Source organism: Mus caroli, chromosome 14 (genome assembly GCF_900094665.2).
Source record: "Mus caroli chromosome 14, CAROLI_EIJ_v1.1, whole genome shotgun sequence".
Lineage (NCBI taxonomy): Eukaryota > Metazoa > Chordata > Mammalia > Rodentia > Muridae > Mus > Mus caroli.
Genome location: NC_034583.1, coordinates 68,175,634 through 68,198,948, shown reverse-complemented (window position 1 = coordinate 68,198,948; position 23,315 = coordinate 68,175,634). Strand labels below are relative to the sequence as shown.

At 39.9% G+C, this 23,315-nt stretch overlaps 1 protein-coding gene across 13 annotated transcripts in view; it reads right to left on the bottom strand.

Annotated features, from left to right (window-relative positions):
- Positions 1–23,315, bottom strand: part of Enox1 (ecto-NOX disulfide-thiol exchanger 1) — a 550,965-nt gene that overhangs the window by 380,536 nt on the left and 147,114 nt on the right. For 5 of the 13 annotated variants that reach the window (XM_029469169.1, XM_029469168.1, XM_029469180.1 and 2 more), the window contains 2 exons: positions 23,090–23,204; positions 21,330–21,458 (listed from right to left, as the gene is read on the bottom strand). The exons of 4 other annotated variants lie outside the window; for them this stretch is intronic. The gene's annotated coding sequence lies outside the window, so the exon portion shown is untranslated. Of the gene's footprint in view, positions 1–9,088; positions 9,170–21,329; positions 21,459–23,089; positions 23,242–23,315 lie in introns of those variants that run through there. 4 more of the 13 variants (XM_029469174.1, XM_029469172.1, XM_029469170.1 and 1 more) reach the window with 3 other exon arrangements.

Below are 23,315 nucleotides of genomic sequence, written 5' to 3'. Positions count from 1 at the left end.
TTCTAATGCTAAAATTTACCTTAAAAGATACACTTAAGGCCACAGGCATAAGTCACTCCCAGTTATTCCAAAAATGGAGGCCCATTCAACCCTAGTTCTATACTATCCTATAGGCTTCATTTTCTTGGTTTTATAGAATGCTAATCTCAGTTTTCAGCAGAGACAAATTTTTGTACATTCAAATAATTTTCATTCCTCTTCTCTGAACCATCTCCAGGTTCCTAATAGTGTATTTAAAATATGGAGCTGAAAATTAGACTCTAATATGTGTCTTATCAATGTTGAACACAGTGCATGACTTATTTCATGGCTCTCATGTCCTGCATTTTGGTTAATGTAATTCCAGATCATGTCTGCCTCTTGGATAACAGCCCTATATTGCTGATTTATATCCCTGAGTGGCAGGTGAGAATGGTTTTATACCTGCAAAATGCCTACATGTCAATTCTACCCTTTATGATGGCTGGGATAGTCTATCAGCTTTGCCTGAACTAATAAAAACCTCAGGCTTTTACAAAGAGCTGTCCTGTGCACTGACAGTATAGCTCAGCCTGACTTGATGTTCCTAATCTATAATTAGAAGCATTAGCCTCAAATCAAGTTTTCACAATGTTCTCCAGCAGTTGTCTTTATTTTTAAACTTGTTTACATATTTGTATGGGTGCACAATAATTTAATTCTTTATAAAAATAATTAGTCTTCCTCTATCCATTGATAAAACTTCAGAGTAGAAGTCATAAGCACCAGAAATAATGTTTTAGACCACATGGCTATAGTCACGGGGTTTTAAACTTTGATTCTCTTAACTTCCTAGTATTTAAAGATGATAATATAAAAAGCTCATCTGAAGGCAACAGGGCCTTGTAAGTTATTGTCCTTTCTGAGAGAGCAATAGAAATGCAAAACAAATACAAATTCTGAAGTGAAATGGTACAAACTGAACAACCACAAAAGATCTCTAAATGGCTCTTGGAAGAAAAAAAAACCCAACTCAGACTTTGTTCCAATTAATTTATGTAAATTTGTTAATTTTACTTTCTGAGATTGACTGGGTAAAATTATATCCTATAAATACAGTTACAATTTTTATGTATGCTAGAGATAAACTTAATAGTATTCATTAAAACAAAACACATAAATGAGTGCTTTTGGAGTAAGAAAAATATGGATCACAGTATTAGCTTAAGCACTCATAATCAGGTCAATAAGATTACATCTCTAGGTTTCCAGTCCACATTCTATCTTCATTCTTGTGTTGTGAGTATGGCTAAGAAAATCACTCGTTAAAGCATGGCTGGAGAGATGGCTCAGTGGTCAAGAGAGCATACTGCTCTGGAAGAGGAACTAAATTCTGTTCCTCACACTCACACAGGGCAACCCCCACCCCCAGCCTGGAATTCTACCTCTAGGAGATCTGATGTCATCTTCTGGCCTCTACAGCCAGTTGCACTCATGGGCACGTACACGCACACAGAAACACACTTGCATATTACTTAATCAAAAATAAAAATATATTTAGAAGAATAAAATAAGAAAGTCAAAACACAAGCTTGTAACGTCGATCAGTAGTTTGTTAAAACACGGCCTGGTACACCAATAAGAGAAAATAAGGCAGTGATTTGAAGCTTCAACACCCCCCCCGTACCTCTTTAAAATCATCACATCTGAGTAGCTGTCTCCTCTTAAATGCACAAGGCTGACTGTACGAGTTTGAACCTCTTGTTCTTGGAAGTAATGATCTGCTTGGCACCCATAGACACACAACAGAAACAGAGAGTCTCTAGTCCCACAGATGTTGAAGATACTGGGCACTCTTACTTCTAATCTGCTTCTCCACAGGCCCAGTCCTATGTCCAGAAAATCAGATTTGCAGGCTAATGGATGGTATTTAGATAGAGTCCTTCCCAGGCAAAATATCTCCATCCCACCCTCCTGGTACAACTCAAGGGAGAAGCTGAATTTTAATTGAAAATAGAATTAGGCTAGACTCAGACATCCAACATAAAACATTACTAAACAAATCAATGAAGATAAATCTCAGAAAACAATGTTGCGTTTAATAAGCACGTAAGGTATAGTACACTTAGTCTATATAAAACTTCAAAAATGAAGTAACATTTTGCCTACATTCATGACAGTACAATATCATCACAGGAATGATGCACTGTGAGAGAAAAAGAGCGAGGGAGGGAGAGAAGCAGTCACCTGAGGGACAGTGGTCAGGAATGGGTCCTCAGCCTGACTTGTCTCTGTCTCCTTCCTACTTGTGTCTTTTCTTGGCCTAAACGCATCAATACACGTTCATGAATGCTGCCAAAGGCTTATGGGATGCTGAGGGTTTACCATAAAAAAATTGAAAGTAGTTCTGCCCATGGAAATTTTAAAGAACAAAAACCAGATTTGGCTTTGACACCCACCCCCCATTTGTCTATCTATCCACCAGATAGCACCTTCAACCAAGTGCTCAACTATAGTTCCACAAGGGAAGACCCTAAATGATTGGCCTCTAGACTGCTTTATAGGCTTCTTTAGGGCCCCTGTTGACTTGCTACTGGCACCTAATCACATCAGGGCTATGAACATATTTCTCTTCCTTTCAGGGAATCTGACCTTATATTAAGGTTCTCCATCCACTTAGAGGTCAATTTGGTTCAGGGTGATAGATATGAATTTATCTTTACTCTTCTACATGCAGCCAAAATGAAGCAGTTTGACCAGCATCAATTGCTATAGATAGATGCTGTCCTTTTTTTTTTTCAGTGTATTTCTAATTCTGTCAAAATCAAATGTCTTTAGGTACATGGACTTATGTGTGAGTCTTCAATTTGATTCCATTGACCACTACATCTATCACTGCTGAAACCAAGCTGTTTTAACAACTATGGCTCTGAAATGCAACATTAAATCTGGAATGGTGATACCCCCTGCAGATTATTTTATTATTATTATTATTATTATTATTATTATTATTAAGGATTCTTTTAGCTATCCTAGAAGTTTTGTGTTTCCATATGAATGTGGAGACTAGTTTTTCAATTTTTTGTGAATTATTTTGTTGGGATTTTGATGGGGATTGTATAGAATCTATGCATTTCTTTTGGTAGGATGGCCAATCCTTCCAATCCATTGGAATTCTTAATTGTGGTTTTACTGCTGTGAACAGATACCATGACCAAGTTAACTCTTGCAAAGGACAACATTTAATTAGGGATGGCTTACAGGTTCAGTCTTGTATTATCAAGGTCGGAGCATGGCAGCATCCAGGCAGGCATGGGGCTGGAGGAGCTGAGAGTTTCACCTCTTGTTCTGAAGGCAACTAGGAGAAGACTGGCTTCCAGGCAGCTAGGATGAGGTACTTAAAGCCCACCCCCACAGTGACACACCTACTCCAACAAGACCACACTTACTCCAACAAGACCACACTTCCAAATTGTGCTACTCTCTGGGCCAAGCATATACAATCATCACAAGCATAAAATATTTTTCTATTTTGAAACTAAGTGTCTTTCGTTTTTCCTTGTTCGGTTCAAGCTATCCCAAGATATCTTATTTTTAAGGCTACTGAAAATAGTATGAAAGATACTGTTCTTTGATATCATTCTCATATACTTGTCAACTGTATATATGGAGGCAATTGGTTTCTGTGTGTGTGTGTTAATTTTTTATCCTGCTACATGGCTGACAAGGATTGCCATTTGTAGAAACGTCCTGATGGAGTTTTTAAAATCCTTTATCTATAAAGTCATACGATCTTCAAACAAAGGTACTGTGACTTCACCTTTTCCTATCTGTATCCCTTCTGTTTCTTAATTCTCTGCTTAAGATGTCAAGAATATGGAGATATGGAGACAACCTTGTCTTTAATTTTTATCTCTCCTTCTCTTAATTTAGCTAAGGGTCTGTCAAACTTGCTGATTTTCTCCAAGAGTTGATCCAACTCTTCCCTTCATTAATAAGTTCTATTGTTTTTTGTTTGATTATTTGTCTTTATACTATTTATTCCAGCCAAAAGTTTATTTCTTCTCTTCTAGTTTTTTGGAGTATTATTTCTCCTTGTTCTAGATCTTTTAGATATGCTGTTAAAGTATTAATATGAGATCCCCCCGTTTCCTGATGCAAGTGTTTAGTGCTATGAACTTACCTACTTTAACTACCTTCTTTATGTACCAAAGACTTGGGTAGGTTGTATTTCATTTTCATTCAATTCTAACATTTCTTCTTTCTTTCCTGACTTCAGTCTTGACTCATTTTTCATTCAACAGTGAGTTGTTCATGTTGCATAAGTTTATGTACGTTCTGCTGTTTCTATCATTGTTGATATCCAGCTTTAATTAATGATGATCAAACAGGATTTAGTCATTTCAATTTTCTGCATCTGTTGAACCTTTCTTTGGGTCTGCATATATGCTAAGTTTTTGAGATAGTTCAATAAAGTGCTAAGAAGAGGTATATTCTTTTGTGTTTAAATGAATTTTTCTGTAGATAGCTGTTAAGACTATTCGATGTGTGATGTTATTTAATTCAAGCATTTCTTTGTTTAGTTTTTGACTGGATGACCTGTCTATGGGCAAGAATGGGATATTGAAGTGACCCATTAGTAGTGTGTCTTTTATGTACTTGGGTTCCCTTCTGTACGGGAATAAATATTTATAATTTAAATTTGGTGGATTTTACCTTTGATGCAAATCTCTTCTGATTAGTTCTAGTTTTATCTGATATTAAAATAACTACGGGAAGCAGTGGTGCAGGCCTTTATTCCCAGCACTTGGGAGGCAGAGGCAGGCAGATTTCTGAGTTCAAGGCCAGCCTGGTCTACAGAGTGAGTTCCAGGACAGCCAGGGCTACACAGTGAAACCCTGTCTCGAAAAACCAATAAATAAATAATAAAATAAAATAACCACATCTGCTTGCTTCTTGGGTCCATTTACTTAGAATATCCTTTTCTATCCTTTTACCCTGAGGTAATGTCTTCTCTTGATGTTGAGGTGTGTTTCTTGGATGTAGCTGATGGATCCCGGTTTCTAATCTGTTCTGTTATTATGTATCTTTTTAATGGAGAATTGAGACCATTAATATTGAAATTTATCAATATGCTGTGTTTATTGATTATTGGCATTTTGTTGCTTCACCGTTCTTTTTATTTACTCTTCTGGAATTACTTATGCCTTGTGTCTTGGATGAAGTTTACATTTTCAGACTAAGTTTTTCTACTAGAACCTTCAGTAGAGCAAGATGGCAGACAAAAATTGCTTGAATTTTTATTTTATTATTCAATGTTTTATTTTTCTTTCAACTGTGATTGAGGTTTTTCTGGATCTAAATTGGCATCTATGGTTTCTAAGAGTTTGGAGAACATCCTTCATCACCTTCTGGCTTTCAGAGTCTTCATTGAGAAGTCAGACGATCATATGATGGGTCTGCCTTTATATGTTACTCATTCTTATTCCCTTGGAGCTTTTAATATCCTTTCTGTATTCTATTTGTTTAGTCTTTTCATTGTTATGAAATACATGGAATTTCTTCTTTTTGGTCCTTTGTATTTGGTATTGTGTATGCTTCTTGTACCATCGTAGGCAACTTCCTTTAGATTGGGGAAATATTTTCTAAAAGTATTTTCTGTATCTTTGACCTGGTTTAATTCTTCTTCAATCCCTATTATTCATAGCTTTGATCTTTTCCAGATGTCCAGATGTTTGATCTATCCCAGATGTCCTGGATGGTTTGTGCCTTGATTTTTTTTTTTATTTAACATTTTCTTTGACTAAGATAGACACTTCTTCTATCTTATCTTCAAGACTCAAAATTCTCCATTCCATGGCTTGAAATGTGTTGGTGGGGCTTTCCTCTGAGGATTTTGTTTGACTTTCTAAATTCTTCATTTTTACTTGTATGTCAGTTTAGCTTTTCTTTGATGTTTCTATTTCTACATTCATGTCTTGAAATGTTTTCATTATTCCACTCAACTGTTTGTTTATAGTCTTCATGAACACATGTTCATGTACTCTTTAATGCTCTTGGACATATTTGTAATTGCTTTTTTGAAACCTTTGTGTTTTTCTTCACCTAACCTGCATTTCTCAGAGACTATTACAGTGATTACTGCCTTCTGGAAGAGGCAAATTGTCTTCGCTATCCATGCTTGTGCTTTTTCCCTGGGATCTAGACATCTCAAGTTTTGATGTTTGAGGTATGTCTTGTTGTTTGTAACTGATCTTCTCTTTGTTTTCTGTCTTTGATTGCTGTTACCTACTTTGGATCCTTGTGTGGTGGTGTGTGGTCCCTGGTAGAGAGTTCCATTGGAGAACAGAACAGAATGAAGATGGGCCAAAGGAAAGTCTGAGAGAAGCAATGGAAAGAGCTAGGGCCTGGGGTTTACACCAAGGATTGAAGTCCTCAAAGAGTGGAGTCAGGGTAAGAAGAGGGATTCCTACAGATAGGCTGTATAGACAGGGACTAAAAATAATTCTGGAAGAACCAGAATGGAAGGCAGGAAGAATAGTAAAAGCTGCCTACCTGAATCCTAGTCCACTGTGGCCAGTGGGGGAGTTCCACATAGTAATTGTTTCTTGCTGATTAGTGTCTGGCACAAAGGGGTGAAGACGGGCTAGAAGGGAAGGATGAGAGGGTTGGTGGAAGATAACTAAGGAGACCCTAGCTCAGCACCAAGAGGTAGAGTTCCCAGGGAATGGAGGTAGGTGGGGGGTGGTCTCATGCAAACAGGCTGCAGTAGAATAAAGAATAAAGTCTGGAAAGAAACATGAAAAAGCTCTGCTTGTATTTTTATGGTGTGTGATCTGCAAGTTCCTAATTATTCATCTCTGCTGAGAAATGACCCACTTGAACAAATCAGTACCCATGAGATGGGGAAGGAATCCAACAATGTATACAAGGTATAGAAATAGCTTAAATATGACTTCTGGATTCAAGAATTGTATTAATGTATGCCAGCTAATAGATATGTTTACTGAAGCAATCAGTTCTTCTTAGTCTATAGTATAGTCATTTAAAATGTTGGCCATCTGTGACAAGTAAAAAAAAAAATACATGATTGAATGACTCAGGGGAACATTCCAGTGGTTTGATTCATAGATGATTTAAAATGCCATTATCAGATTTTTAGTATAAAACAGAGAAGAGACAAAACTGCAGGGGGAAAAAAATAAAAGCTTTGTCTGCTCATCAATTAGGAAATGCTAATATCTATTCTTATGTGATTAAAGTTAATTTGTTAAAGCTAGTTTGATTGGATTTTCAGTATGTTTTACATCACGATGCAAGACATATTGATAGAGATTTTTCTATGCTGAAAATGTAACCATAATGAAGTATATTAGGGATGGAGGTGCTAGAGATTGGTTCTAATGCTTTGATTCAATTGGGAATCTGCATGTCCAGACACTAAAGGTCCTTGTCCCCAACTGGGATCGATCAATAAAGATGCCCATGGCCAATGGCTGGGCATAAGGCAGGACACTTAGAGGACACAGAGAGGAAGAGAATCGCCATGACTCGGGGAAGGAGGATGGAACACAGAAGTGGCAGAATAGAAAGCCACCTGGCCATGTGAGATTTCAGGTAAGTGGCCACTGGTCACTTCCCTGATTGGGCCTGGGGTTGAAGGGGAAGGTTTAGGAGTGCCCAGCCTTTGAGGTAGCCAAGGCTTTTAAAAATAAGCTAATGTGTGTATGTCTTTCACTCTAGGATCTAAAGATAGTTCCTGGGCGGGTACATGTGGGTGATTCACCCTGAGCCAAAGCAATGTAGTAAAAACTCACCAAAACATGGAGGGAGGTGACCAATGAGTGAGAGGATTAAGATTTCCTAAACATAGCCTCCAAGATGCAGCTAAGCCAGTTTAAGGCAATGTGCTGACATCTGCTAGGTTGCTCCTCTCTTCTGTAGAGGCAGAGCCCTGAGAACAGTAATATTTATCACAAGTTCTCCAACCACCAAATCTGAACCTGATAAAGTCAACAACAATCCTCTAGCACACCACAGATCTCACTCTAATAGAAGTTTGCCTCATAATTATCCTTTTGTCAGATTTCCATATGCTTTCAAAAATTGCTTTATTAAGTATTTTTTTACACACTTGACATTCTCAAAAAAAAAAAAAAAAAACAAAAACAAAAACCAGTAACCATCATGGAGCTTATTCAGCTGCAATGTTTTGATAATTTATTGACAGAAGAAATATGAGCTAATTCCAAAAACTGCTTTTATAATTGGATTACAATGTTTGATAATAATTGCTGCCATAGAGACCAGTGGCCTAGAGTCTGCTAGAAACCGCTGCCAGGGATGACTGTGTCACTTTCCTACCTGTGGGTTCATCAGTGGCAACAAAGAGATTCTACTCCTTTATCTGAAATATATCCCCGGGGCTGACAGAGTTCTAGGGAGAAGGACCAAAGCAAGAAAACGATCACACTCCCTTTTCTACTGATAGGCTTAGAAATGAAATATTCAGGAGATGAGATTGAGCCTGGAGAGTGTTGGAGAGAATTCCTGGACCCTCTGGGTCTGTGAGGTAGCTGCAATGTTCTTAGCATCCTGGTCACTTTGCCTGCAGTGAAACCCTTAAAATGAAATGAAGCCAGTGAGCCTTCCCTAGGTCATTTAAGAGGGGATCTTGGGATGAACTACACAGGGGGTTTCTCACTCAGCAAGGATCAGAAAGGTCAGAAAACAACAGCATTCGCACCTTGAAAGACCACTTGAAATTTGTCATCTATTGTCATTCAGTTCCTGTTGCGTGCACACATGCACCATCTGACACAATCCACTAGGCCACTCTCACTAAAAGGTCTTGACTGTTCAAAACCCATCGTACACTAAAGATGCTGCTACTCCTGATGTCAGATCTATGACATGTCTGAGACAGTCAGTCCCAAGCTAAAGGACTGAAACCCACTAAAGCTTTAAGGCCAGCCAGCAGAGTGGTGCCCAGAGAGTGGGCAGGTGGATGTGGTCCCTTCTTACTGACCTGAGCAACACAAGGTCCAATTGCTCTTGGGTGGGTTGGGGGAGGGTTGTGGAATGCAAGGAAAGAGGGCAGATGAAAGTTTTCTAAGATGCAGAAACACACCCGTTCAAATATGCCTGCTCCTTCTGAAGTCTGGAATTTGAGGTTCAGGAAAGTGGAGCAACTCTTTACACGGAGGGCTTGCACTGTCAGCGAGTGAAAATGCCAGAGGTTAACTGGACCGTGGCTGCCCAGTAGAACACTATGAAAGATTAGTCTGTGAACACAAGAGATGTCAAGAATGGCAACTCCATATAAAAAAAGCTACATCTGTATAAACCAAAAACAAAACCCACTGAAAACGACAAGTAATATACCAGCAAATTCTGAATTGTTTCTTTTTTTTTGTTTTTGTTTTTAATGTGCTTCGGTTCAAAAGGTTAATTAGTATGTTAGGTTGTGTGCAGAGAGCATGGGAACTGACAGAGGACACACAATGTATGACTGTCAGCTTTCATAGAACGTGGTCAGGATGTAAGGCCTTAGTTTGGCCTCTACTATTAACTCAATGATTTCCATGATAAGCCCAAGAAGAAAACATGGTCTCCAGTTTCAAAGTGGTGGCATCAGCCTGAGAAATCATTAGATCTGTGCCTGATTCTATGTCACACTCAGCCTCACTAACACATGCTGGAAGGGGTGCATGTTGTGACCTGCCCTCCTCTTACAGATGTGGAAGTGAGAAGCACTGTAGGCCTCCTGTTCTCAGATCAACAGGATGCTTCAAGATCAGCTTCCCTAGGGACCTGGCCCTGGACATGATATATATTATATATTATATATATATATACACTAATATATACATATATATAATATATATTATATATATACACTAATATATACATATATATTATATATTATATACACTAATATATACATATATATAATATATATTATATATTATATATATACACTAATATATACATATATAATATATATGCATATATATCACATGTATATCATAATTACTATAATTAATCAAAAACATATTCTTAAACAATCAGCTTAAAAACCACCAACAAATTGGCATCTGTCCTTTTCTACGCCACTCACTGGCCGAGATGGAGACCCATGCTGTGACAGAAGATGACGAACCTCTACACACACTCATGTAAATCATAGCCCCCGTCCCCTGACAGACTCTTATCAACTGACCCTCTGCAGAATGCATGGGATTTCTACATTCTCCTGGAAAGGCACCTGGGTTTTCCTACTCAGCTATAAGCTCCAAACCCCAGAACTGTTGATGTTTCTACCAAATTCTCACTTGTTCCCAGCTAAACTAAGTCACTGGCCTTCAAAAGGTTTTTAAATTGCTAATGATGAAAAAAAAAAAAAAAGAGATGCCACAACACATCCACATCTGGCTTAGCCACCACTCGGGTCATGTTAATACAGACATGGAAATCCCTAGGCATGCACATGCAGGCTCCTCCACTCCTTCTGTAACTTACATAGCTTCTTTCTGACCGCACACACACACCCCTGTACGCCCTCTTATCCTATCCCTGCTCCATTATCCTATGTGTCACATTAACACACGCGCCATACTCTTGTTCTATTTCCTGGCTGCTTTGCCCATCTCTCTTCCGTCCCACAACTTGATTGAACCCATTTCTTCTCAGTTCTTGCTCGCTGATGTCACAATCATTTCCCAGAGTTGGCTATGATCAAGAAACATTACACATAAGGCTTTGTTTGATCTCAGAGCCAAATTGCTAATATTATGATTTTTTTCTCTAAGAATGCCTAGTTAGACCATGATCCTCCTGGTTTCTCTCTGACAAGAAAATATACTTCATGAAGGCCAAGTTCAGTGCTTTCACCAATAAATCTATGATGCTAGGCACATAGGAAAAGTAAGAATAGTATTGGCTAAATCAGTATTTTTTTTCTATATCCTATACTCAACCAAATTAAAATAGCTTTAGAATACCAAACCTTTGCTCTTAGAGTTGAGCCAACTATGCTCTCTGGTTAGGAAACACAGACATGCCCTTGTGCCTACATGGTTCACGCGTAGATCTGTGAATTTCCAGGTTCCCCAGCTTCTTGCATCCCTTGCATCAAGAAACAGTAACTCTTGAAACAAGAGTAGACTGGGAAAATGACAAAAAAATCTGGCCTCTCACTCTCACCGTAACTTCCCAGAGTGAAAACCAAACCAAAGATGCTATGATAAGGCTAACTTTACAGTTAGGAAATATTTGTTTAAACTCAGAGAAATGTCCAACAAGATTCCTCTAAAATGTGCTTCCTTTTAAGGGCTCATGGGCAGTCTGAGGGACTGTAAGGGCGACAGGCAACTGACAAGGACTTGCAGAGGACTTTTGTTATCCTTTCAGTGCAGAACAGCCAACTCTGCTGAGCCAGATACCTGTTTCTGAGAGGACATAGCTGGCCCACTTACAAGTCTTAATGGCACTTTAATCAGTTTTAGATGGAAATCTGGGGGTGTAGCTGTGCTTGGGGAACACCTTGGAGGAGGTGAGGATTCCATGGGGAAGGTAGGAGGGTTTCTGAGGAAAATGATGGCGTCAAAGCACCGGACTAAGTGGGCCAAGAAGATGCAGTTTGCACTGACTCTGAACAGAGGTTCCTTCACAAATGTGCTTTTCCCTACACCAGAGCAATCAGTGTACAAAACCAGAGTTCTATTTGCAAAAAAAAGCTCCTTATAACTTTGAACTATCACCAATGGTGTCAATATAACACGTGCCCTAGAGCAACGCTGTCACAGGTGAGTATGAGTATAGATGCCCCTGGCTCATTGTAAATATCATGCTCAAAAATTCCCAGGACACCAAACAGTGTTTGATATGCCTCAACTACATGATTCTGTAGAGCTTACATAAGCATACTCATGCTACCACTATGGAAATTAAAGCTCACACCATTGCCAGTCTCTAACATTACAGTCCTCAGATTCAAGACCCCACTTCAGCAAGCAGATGATGTTCATTCTGCTAGAGAAACAATATTTAGTCCCATTCAGGGTAAGTGTTGGGCCATGGTTGATGTGAAGAGGTCCTAGCAATGCTTAGGTAAGGAAGGCCTATGGAGGGTCAATCTCGTGTGTCACTTTGCCACATCTCACTGTAAGCATAGGTATCACAGAAGGATCAGGGCTAACTGAATCAGGCAAGTGCTGTGACCATCTAGGAAACCCAGGAGCAGGGATGCTTTATGCAAAGCATACCCCCTTCATTACTGAAGACATCTCATTAACTGGAGTGTCTGTGCTAGTGTATGAGTCTGTGTGTGTGTGTGTGTGTGTGTGTGTGTGTTGCTGTGGCTAGAAACCAGGGCCCAGTGCACTAAGTAAGCAGCTCCATTATTGAGTTACAACTTCAGGCTCATCATCCGATTTCCTAATTCAATACATGAAAGGGCCATCTCCTTTTGAGAGGGAAGGATGGATAAAGGGCAAAGACACAGGAATGTGACATTTCTAGAAGGGTTTTCTGATAAGAAGGAGTCTGTCCAACTGGAAATGTAAATCACTCCTGTTATAATCTATATCCCAAATACTACACACACACACACACACACACACACACACACAAAACTGTCATAGATGTCAATGATATAATGATGACTAATAAATGGTTTATTTTCCCAACACACCACCAATTTAATGGTGGGATGAAAATCTTTCTAGGGTGTATCTTGCCAGTGCATATCTTTACTAAGGGATATCATGGCTGCTATACAGTTTTGGAGCCATCATTATGAACATGCCCTGAGGTCCAGCACTGAACACAGCTATAGTTAGAAGTGAGTACATCACAGGGGCTGAGGCTGCTGATCACAGGAAGGGCTATCTGAGACCAACAGTCAGCTGAGAACCACTGTCTGCTTCTTGAATTAGACAGGTGGGAGGATGCCTGGTTGGACAGATTGATGAATAAACAGATATACTCCTAATGTCCACTCCTCCTCCTTATCTTCCCTCATCCCACACATGAACTTCAGACCTGCCTCAGGACTCATGTACTGGACACAAACACAAACTCTTTTGGCCCAAGCCAGCACTGAGTAACAGGCAACAGCCACAGAAGCCCTCCTCTCCTGATACCCTGAGTAACAGCCAATCCAGGAGATGATCTCTTTGCTAACATGGATGTGAGCACCCACCTCCCGTTCATCACATGTTTTTCAGCATCACTCGCATTCCCCTCCTGATCCCCTCTCTGCCCATCACCCTGCTATCTATCTTTCTTTGTTCTCCTTTCACAATGTCTATAAAATGCCCCCCCCCCTATGGACAGCCTGCCAGGGGGCAGGCACTCAATCAATGTAGGAGGTCCAGTCCCCGCAAGCTATAGACCATTCCTTCAACTGACACTTGCCCCAACCTCTGGGCCTTTTTATGATAACATTGGTTCATATAGGTACTTCTCATCTTCATGGCCAGCAACCCACAGATAGCAAATGGTTACTTTCTACTTTCTCTATAGATGAAAGTCTTTCTCCCCTCCCTTGCACTTCTGCATGAGACATTCATTGGATTTGTCTTCACCTGAGTGACTCATTTGTAACTGTGCAGGGTGATATCTTAAAAGTCCTTTATTGGTTGGGGAGATCGCTCAGTGGTTAAAGTGCTTCCTGTGCAAGGTGCTTCCTGTGCAAGCATGAGGGCCAGAGTTTGGACTCCCAGAGCTCATGCAAAGGTAGGGTGGATGGGGAAGTAATTCTAGCCTCTAAAGGCAGAGCCTGAGGAAGCTCTGAGCAAGCTCGCTAGGTGGACTAGCTGTGCCAGTGAGCTCTGGGCTTGACCATAAGAATATCACTCAATAAATAAGGTGTAGGAATGAAGGATTATTATATAATATATATATACACACACACACACAAACACACACACACACAACCAGAAAAAATACCTTTAATATATTTTGTATTGTATTCATAAGTTCTATCCACTGGTTCAAATTTGACAAAATAGATTTTGGGTCCTTATTTATATTTTCATAGATAGTTTACTTCTGAGCATAATGAACAAAGCCAAGAGTTATAATGTCATGAATGAGTGACTTTGTCTTTCCAGAGACTGCACCACCACCATCCCAATACTGTCCCCGTGGCTCCTGTCAACAGCTCATACATAGACTAAGACTCAAATGGACAAGGCAAAGCAGGATTGGAGTACAAAACAGGTTGCACCTGATGACCTTCTCCACGCAACCTCACAGATGCAACTGAAAAAAATAATCACTTTCATTTCCTTGCCATTTTCGTTTAATCATTTACACTTGAACACAATTATAATTGCATTGAAAAGAGATTTACTCATTATTTTGCTATGGCCTAAGAATGAACATAAGGTATAGCAACACAGATTCTGAAACTGGCCACTAATAAAGTAGGAAAGCATTAGTCCCCTCTACTCTAGGATGCTTCATCATGCACATCACACGTACATTCAGGGAAGACATAAGTCAATTTGCCTGAATTTCAAATATTATTTGTAGAGCTGTTTTATCAGAAAATAAATTCCAATCTTCCATGGTGTTGAATTGTTTTAGTCTCTCATGAGTTTGTGAAAAATTCTGTTAACATTTTCATCTATTTCAAATTAACATGGCAGATTTCCAAATATTGGGAATTGCAAAGTGCCCGCTCTCAGCACATCCTATCAACCATCTGCTCTGACCATCCGGGAAAGGTCCAGACATCACCTCCAATGTGTTATCATAAGTCAAAGTGCTCCTGGCATTTGTGTAATGTTTTCTCAGCATTTTGCACATGATGAATGGGGCTGTAGCTCTCCCAAACAAGGAACCTGCTGATCACATGCATGTGGGTCCTCTTCCTTTATATTCAACTGTGTATGTTTACATTTGTCCACTCACAATTCCTCCCTGCTCCCATCTCTCCTCAAATGCATGCATTCCTCTCATACGCACACATCCCACGGACAAATACATTTGTCTCAGGGAACCTGAATCCCAACATGCCCAGAAGAACAAAGGTGTGGTACTATTTCACTCTGACACTGTGATATATTCTACACTAAGTGAATTTAGAGAATTTTTATTTTCTCTTAAGAACACAGAGGTATTAACACAGTGATTAATTATCAATACATTTACTTGATTAGGTCTTCTTCATTTCACTTTTTCTTTTACATTTTGCATCATGGCCATTAGCCAATCATAGGAGGGCATGGGGAGCTCACATAGATGAAACTGCAAAGTTATGAAACAGATGCCAAAGGTTTTCTCCTCTTACCCTTCCAAATTAAAATATTTCCCACAAGTCCACAGTCTTATTATTCAATTTTCTGCTAGTATTTACCAGAATAGGTAAGTTGTTAGAAAACAAAGTGACAATTTCCCAGTGTAGATATTAAAAATGAATCCTTCATTGCCAAAGAACATAAAATACTAGTGAGCATATGGATTTCAGCAAAGAGTGAACTGTCAGACTGAGACAAAGGATGATGGTAAAGTTGTTGTGGCACTGAGCAAAGCACAGAGTTCCGTGCTGCCAGTGATTTTGAAGCCAGTATAGAAATGCCCTATAGAAAATGTTCAGTAAGTGTGGCCAGGCAGTTATCTCTTGCTCTCCCTTGTGAGAGGTTTACTAAATTTTCATTTAGAAATATATGGGAAACCAAGTTAGAAGGAATCCTGCTTTCCCAGTTTGACCAATAATACTTCAGCACAGGATGCCCAGAAAATACCCCATGCCCCACCTTGACTCAGACATACACAGAATATATATATATATATATATATATATATATATATACACATATGTGTGTGTGTATGTGTGCATGTATATGTGTATATATGTATATACAGGCAGACAGACACACACACAGGCACACATACAAGGAGAATCATAAATTCATCTGTCAGGTATCAAAAGTGCTTAGAATATTCCTTAAGTGTAAATATTTAATGTTAAATGCCTAACATACATGAAGGTTTGAAGAAAGAATCTTGCAAACATGGCTCTGTCACACATCTGATTCTGGTATCGCTGGATGTCTGAATGCAAACACCATTTCAGATTTACTTCATAATAAGAAAAATCAAGCCACAAACCATGTTCTCTCTCTCTCTCTCTCTCTCTCTCTCTCTCTCTCTCTCTCTCTCTCTCTTTCTCTCGGCTATTTGGATGACTTTGAAGACCTAAGTTACTCTCTGAAGTACAGTTGACTCTGCAACCTTATATTAGAAACACACATTTCTCATATTTTAAATATCTTAACTCAGCAATTTTTTTTAGCCACTTCAGATAAAAACACGTTACACCACGTAATTCAACTTCTTTCAACAGAGCAAGCTATTCCAATGTATTCAACAATGCTTCTCGGGCAAAGCCATATTACACAATGGTGTTGGCAATGACAGGGTGTGACTTAACAATCAATGACATGTACAGTTTGGGAAACATGCAAGCCTTCCCATGGCTGTAAGCCTTCCCATGGCTGCAAGCCTTGCCTGGAGGCTCAGGCTTGCCCATGGCATGGTTCCGAAAGCTTCTCCATGAGTTCCTGCAGTGTTACGTCGCCTTCTAACCTACCAACACTGGGCTCATGAACACACATCTGTCTTTGCTTTCCGTGCTGCCCAAGTGTCTGGCAGCACATTCGGAATGTCTCCCTCCCTCCTTGGGTAGCTCTGCAGGGTTTCTGAACTCTTTCGTATCTGAGCAATCACGGCCATCTTTACACATGATCACTTGTGCTATGATACTAAAGTGTTCTCAGAAATGCACTTCATAGGCAGAGCCAAGGTGGGGTGGACACTGGAGAGGAAGCCAGAAGAAAGCCATTTCTTCTGCTCCAGAAGCTGGCCTGTAGACATTGCCAGGGGGGACAGGCAGAGCTCCTTTCATAAGATGTTCCTAACAAGTCGGTGGAGGAGCAGATCTCTCCGAGATCGAGCCATCTGACACGTAAGAATTTTAGCAACAAAATCACAGATTTACACCAAAAGCTGCTTCTTCTTTTTTTTTCTGATTGAGAATATGGGATAGCTGCAGATATACTTCAGTAGCAGAGGCCTGTGCATTTCTACTGTGCAGAATGTCCCAGGCTCAATCTCTAAGGTCACACACATGAAAATAGAGAATTAGGAATGGAATTGAACGGCTACTCATAGACGGAAACACAGACACATGGATTTAGGTGAACAGAAATAACATAACTGGTAGCTTAAAAAACTGCTACTAACTACACACAGGATAGTAACCACAGGGAGAAGGTTGTGACTGTTGTTTTCAAAAAGGTTTGGAAATACAATTTTGAGAATTTTTTTTAAGTGAAGTCAGATTTTATGTCTCCTGAGAAAGTTGTTATCCAAGAACTGATCATAATGTATACTTTAAAATTAATCCATTTCCTTGGATCAAGTGTTTATATAAAGGCTTTGGTCCGCTAACCAATTAATTATCAAAGCAAGAGCAGCAAATATTTTTACCCACTTAGCCATCTCTTCAGAACCAAAACCAATTTTAATTGTTTAGATATAAACATGTTCAGTAAAAGGTAGCTTTATTGAAGCTATTGTAGATACCATCTTCTCAGTGTTTTTCCTCAGTGAGATTTTGCTGCCATGATTCTCAAAATAAATTAGCTACATTGATTAACTGTGCTGTCTACCACACTATAGAACTGGGTTTCATAAACAGGATACAAGAAACACTCAAGTCACTCACTTACAATGACCTTATGCTTCGCTCTACAACACCATCCGTGAAGCTACCTTACACTGAGCCTATGTATCTAAGCAATTAAACATCAGGGTTGCTTCTGAAGAGATGGTTAATAGTGTTAGCTGTTCTTGCAGAGGACCAGCTAGCTTCCCAGAACCTATGACTGGTAGCTTACAACTACCTGTAAATACTATAGTTCCAGGGTCTCTGATGCCCTCGTCTGGCCTCCTTGGGTGTCCACCCACATCTGCATGCACACACTGTCAAACAGACGTATGAACAAAAATAAAATAAGCATGTTAAAATGTTGTAGTTCTTCTTTGAAAATCTGGTACAGTATGCTTTGATCAAATTCACTCCCTCCATCTGCTTCTCAGTTCCCTAATTTCTGTGTCATTTTGTTTTTGTTTTGTTTCATCTGTCAAATTCAGTTTGTGCCACCCAAGTATTCTTGGATGCATGATATTCTCTGGAGTATGACTGAATTACCAACGCACCACTCTTACAGAAAATGGACTCTCCAGCTTCCAGCAGCTATCAGTTGCTAATACTCCCTCAGCTAGGTCTGTGACTCCATACCCACTTTCCTTCTCCATACTAGGGTTTGGTCTGGCTTGAGTTTACAAAGAGCTTGGGCATGGTGTAACAATCACTGTAAGTTCACATGTGCACCTGTCCTGCTGTGTCCAGAAAATACTGTTTTCTTGTATTTATCAATTGCCCCCAAGACTCTGTCTGTTCCCTCTTCCACAATGATTGCTGAGCCTTGGGAGGAAGGGTGTGACCCAGATGTCCCATTTAGAGCTGAGCATTCTGCAGTCTCTTACTCTCTGCAGTTTGGTCAGAGAATTGTCCGTCTCTGTGTTAAGCACCGTCTACTGCAAATAGAAGCTTGCCTAATGCAAGCTGAGCAGGGCATTAATCTATAGGAATTATGATTCAGTTTTTAGTATAAAAGATATGCATGTATCAGAATAGTATACATTCTCCATTAGAGCCTGTGGCCTGTCTAGTCACAAGTTCATGCTCAAATATGGGTTTCACCATGGGGAGCAGGACTTAAATCCACCAGAAGGTAGTTGGTTACCCTCCTAATGGTCATGCCACTATTGTGCCAGTGGGCATGTTTTACTGGGCCAGTTGTTATTATAGCTAGTGGGACTCACAACTGGGTAAGATGGATAATTACTTTTCTCCTTTGGTAGCACCTCTGAACACTATGAAAGATGTAGGCCAGTAGGTCAGTAGGTCAGTAGGTCAGTAGGTCAGTAGGTCAGTGCCATCCTGTTGCTGAAAATGTTCTAAAGTTAGATTATTATAATTGTTGCACAACTTTGTACATACATGCTTAAGGAACTTTGAGGGAATTTTCTAGCATGTAAATTATCTCCTAATGACACTATTTCTAAAACATAAAGTAAAAGTACTTTTTAAGAAGTCCAACAGAACTAACAAATCTTTACCTGCATCAGTGGTTCTCAACCTTCCTAATGCCTTTAGTACAGTTCTGCCTGTTGTGATGACCCCCAACCATAAAATTCTTTCGTTGCGATTTCATAACTGAAATTTTGCTACTATCATGAATCATAATGTAAATATCTGATATGCAGAATATCTGATATGTGAACCCCACCCAGTGGAGTCGTGACCACAGGTTAAGAACCAATGACCTACATGTACTAAGAAAAAAAGAACACGCAACATCAAAAAGACAGTCATTATAAGGGAAGCCGCAGAAATTAAAATGTCAAGAGGCTATTATACACAAATGAAGAAGGAAGTGTTAGAAAAAAAAAGTTAACTTCCTAGGAGCACATAATCTAGAAAAATAATTACTCAGTAGAAGTGGGGGGCAGTGAGATAGCTCAGCAGTCAAGAGCACCTTAAATAAGAACTTGAGTCCCAGGAGCCTCATGGTCAAAAGGAAAGTACTGATTCTGGAATATGGTCCTCTGCAATATAGTGCATGTACACACACACACACACACACACCAATGCACGCACTCACGCACATGAACACCAGTATGTTAAATGTAGTAATTGTTTTAGAGAGAGAGAAAATTCTAAACAGAAAATTTACAAGTGAGATGAAATCAGCTATCCAAACCCTCTCAAGAAAGACAGGCCCAGGAAGGTTTTAAAGTCACGAATACTAAATGAGATCACCAAATAACTGGAAGACAGAGCCCCACCTGGAAATCTCCTGTCACCAATTACCATTCGAGGACCTGGAATGGGTTACTTCTAATTGAGTTGTTGGCTGGAGAGGCCCCCCTGGGAGTCCCCTAGAAGTTGGTGCCTACACAGAACCTTCACTCTGGATGCTAGCTTAGAATAGCACTTTTCATGCTACTAGAAAGAGATACATAAACATGAACACAGCTATGAACCCTTTGATCTACCATAGTACCCTGTCTGTAAAATATGCTGGCACAATACATGTATCTAAAGTGTATTTCTTTTTTTAAAAAAAATTCACTTCTATGTGTATGACTGTTTTCCTGCATGCATGCATTTTCACTACATGTATGGCTCATTTCCATGAAAGCCAGTGAATGGTGTTCAGATAGCTCCCTGGAACTAGAGTTACAGAGAGTAGTAAGCTGCCATACAGGTGCTTGCAGCCAGGCCCTCTGCACAAGCAGCCAGCACTCTCAAGTGTAGACCATCTCCCTAGCCCTGGCTTGCATTTCCTATAATACACATATTTGCCAGTTTTAAAGTCTACCCTGACAGTTGATGTCTTAATTACTTGAATTTACTCTACTGACTACTATTGTTTGGTTGTAAGTTTACCATCTTGGTTTTTTTTTTCCCCAACTCTCATTTTTTCAATTGTATATGTGTTTTTCAGCTGAGTTAGAAATGTAGAATTCCACGTTGTCTTAATGTTTTTCTTGGCACAATTTCTAGTGCTCGCTCTGGGTATTATTCATATGCGTACATAACAGATATAGTCTTGTTGGTGGCATTTTACCAACCGTAGTGAAGTCCAGGAAATTTATTCATCTTGGTATTTCTGCATTCTCATGTAAAATATACTCAACGGCTTTCTACATTGTCTTGGACAGACATGATGGAGACCCATCATTATCATTTCAACACCACACCTAACTCATAGGGCTCAGAAGGAACGGGGACACTTATAGCACTTGGCCATGGTTTTGGTCACTCTTCTTTCTTCCTTCCTGGGTTCCCAATGTCCTTCCTTTAACTGTTTCTTTTGTGTTCAGAGAGAACTTTCTCAAACTGTGTCTTTAGGCCGGGTCTGCTGCCGCTCACTCTCACTGCTGAGGGTTATTTTGCTGGCTCAGCATTGTTGTTTCTTTCTTACTCTTTTTTTGAGTATCTGGGACACACAGTACCACTTCCCTTTGCTTCCCATCATTTCTGGTGAACAGTACTCTACCCTCCTGCTTAGTTCACAGGTAGAGCATTGCTTTTCTCTTATTCTGCTAAAAATTCTTCTGTTTTGTTTTTTTTTTTTCTTTTTTTGGTTCGACCCTAACTTCTTGGTGCAGTTTTACCTGTGTTGATCCAGTTCAGGTTAACTGGCATTCTCAAGCCTGTGACCCCAGATGAAGCAAAGGCCTTCAGCATCACTGTCAGAGCCAGCAGATCATTAGGAACTCACCGTGAGGTAATCCTCCAGTGCTCTTAAGCATTCTTCCGTTCTCCGGCATACGAATGTTCATTTGTTTGGTCTATCCAGGTTTTTAGTGGTCCCCCGTGAGAAAAATTGGCAAGGCCCATCCATAATAACCTGGAGATATATGTTTTTAATTTTGATAGTTGCCAACTAATTGATTTTCATAGACGCACTAATTGGCCTTTACATTTCCACTGAACCAGTTATTTCTGCAGATTCGACATCGCCACGTGCTAACAGGTTCCACTCTAAGAAGCGGCACGCTGCCACTTATTTTTTCCTTCACACCAGATCTGCCCAGGTTATAAAGGCTGCACACCAGCCACTTCACAGCCAATTTAAGAAATTCTAACAGGAACCTGAAGCATAGATAAAAAGTAACTAAGTGGATAAGCGAGTGTCCAGTAGATGCTCCCTTCTCTGATTAGTGGCCCCATTTATTTCATTTGAAAGCTGCTAGTGAGCTTCTCCGAGACCCCTCCACTCACAAAAAAATCTATGACACCAACTGTTCGACCTAAGAGGAGAATTTGATTCTGACTCCTGCTATCTTCTTTTAATTAACTCTATCTACAGCATACTGTATTTGGTTTTTGAGAAATTCTTTACACTTGTCACATTTTACCAGGATTACTTCCACGCCTCCCTGTTTCCCTCTCAGCCTATACTGCTTTTTGTCTGTTTTGTATTTGAACTGAAGGGTGGACAGTGTAGTACTAACATTAGCTCAAAGAAGCTGTCAGTGTCCTCCTACCACGGGCATCATCTTAGAGGCCCCGGGAAGTCCGTTTGAGACACTGGACAGTCAACAGCAAGAGGAGTCTACTCGCCTCTGTGTTGCCCTCACCCTTCCTTCACTAGATCACATCTTAGTCCCTCGGGCTTGCCTGTCTGGTCCTTCAATAAGACTCAACACTGGCACAAACCAGGCATTCAGTAAACGAGACAGGAACAACACTGGTAAAAGTAGGGGGTCCTACTGTGTTAAGGAATGGGATGGAAACAGACTCTCCCAGGGAAAGCATGCCACTGTTCATCTAGCCTCCAGGTTTTTCAATCAAAACCCTGAAGGTCCAGCTTTACAAGAAAACACGTATGTATAGAGGCAAAGTATTGCTTAGTTGTGAACTTTTGTTGGAGTGCTAAGGAGCTGTGGGGATACATGTGTAAAATCTCCTAATATTTGCTCACTGGACAGTATTTACAGAAAAAATAACAAGCACACAAAAAATGTTACTTCGAATGTCATCCAAAACTGTTACTTCAGGTTTCACCCAGCTATGACCATTGGTCCTGTGGAAGGGATACTTTGCTCCAGTCTCTCCCTCAGCAATTGTTTTCTCTTTATAAAATGGGTTCATATCATAAATATAATTGGGAAACCTTTGCTTTATTCACTTATGATAATCTGTTTTCCCGTTTTGTTAAATGGCCTTAAAAAGCTTGTCTTAATGGTTATAACAGCACTGTAGCTTAGAAGGGGCCATAATTTATCTGAGCATTCCTTTATGTGAGAACATTTAAGTTTCTACACTGTTACCAGTTTCATTAACACCATAATGCATATCCTCTTACCCATAGCTTTTACTTTATTTTCTCTTAGAGCATACTGCTAAAATCCAGATGACGAGATTGCAGCTCCCGGCAGCAAAATGCTCTCTTTCAGAGTGGGAAACGCCACCGTGGGTAAACCTGTAAAGCAACCTTACATACCCTCGGCAACCAACTAGTGAGCTTCAGCATACCTCCTTCCTGGGACAGAGGAAGCCGGATAAGCCTGGTACCTTTCCCAGCTTGAACAAAGATGTATGTCTCCCTGGCACCTTGGGTCGCTTGTGTATGGCCCCTCTAGTTCACAAACTACGAGAATATTGGGAACCAAAATGAGAATGTGAGTCTGTAGAGAGATGGAAAAGCATTTTGTACTATGTCCTATCTGCAAATTATTCAGGAACACAGAGCCACATCCAC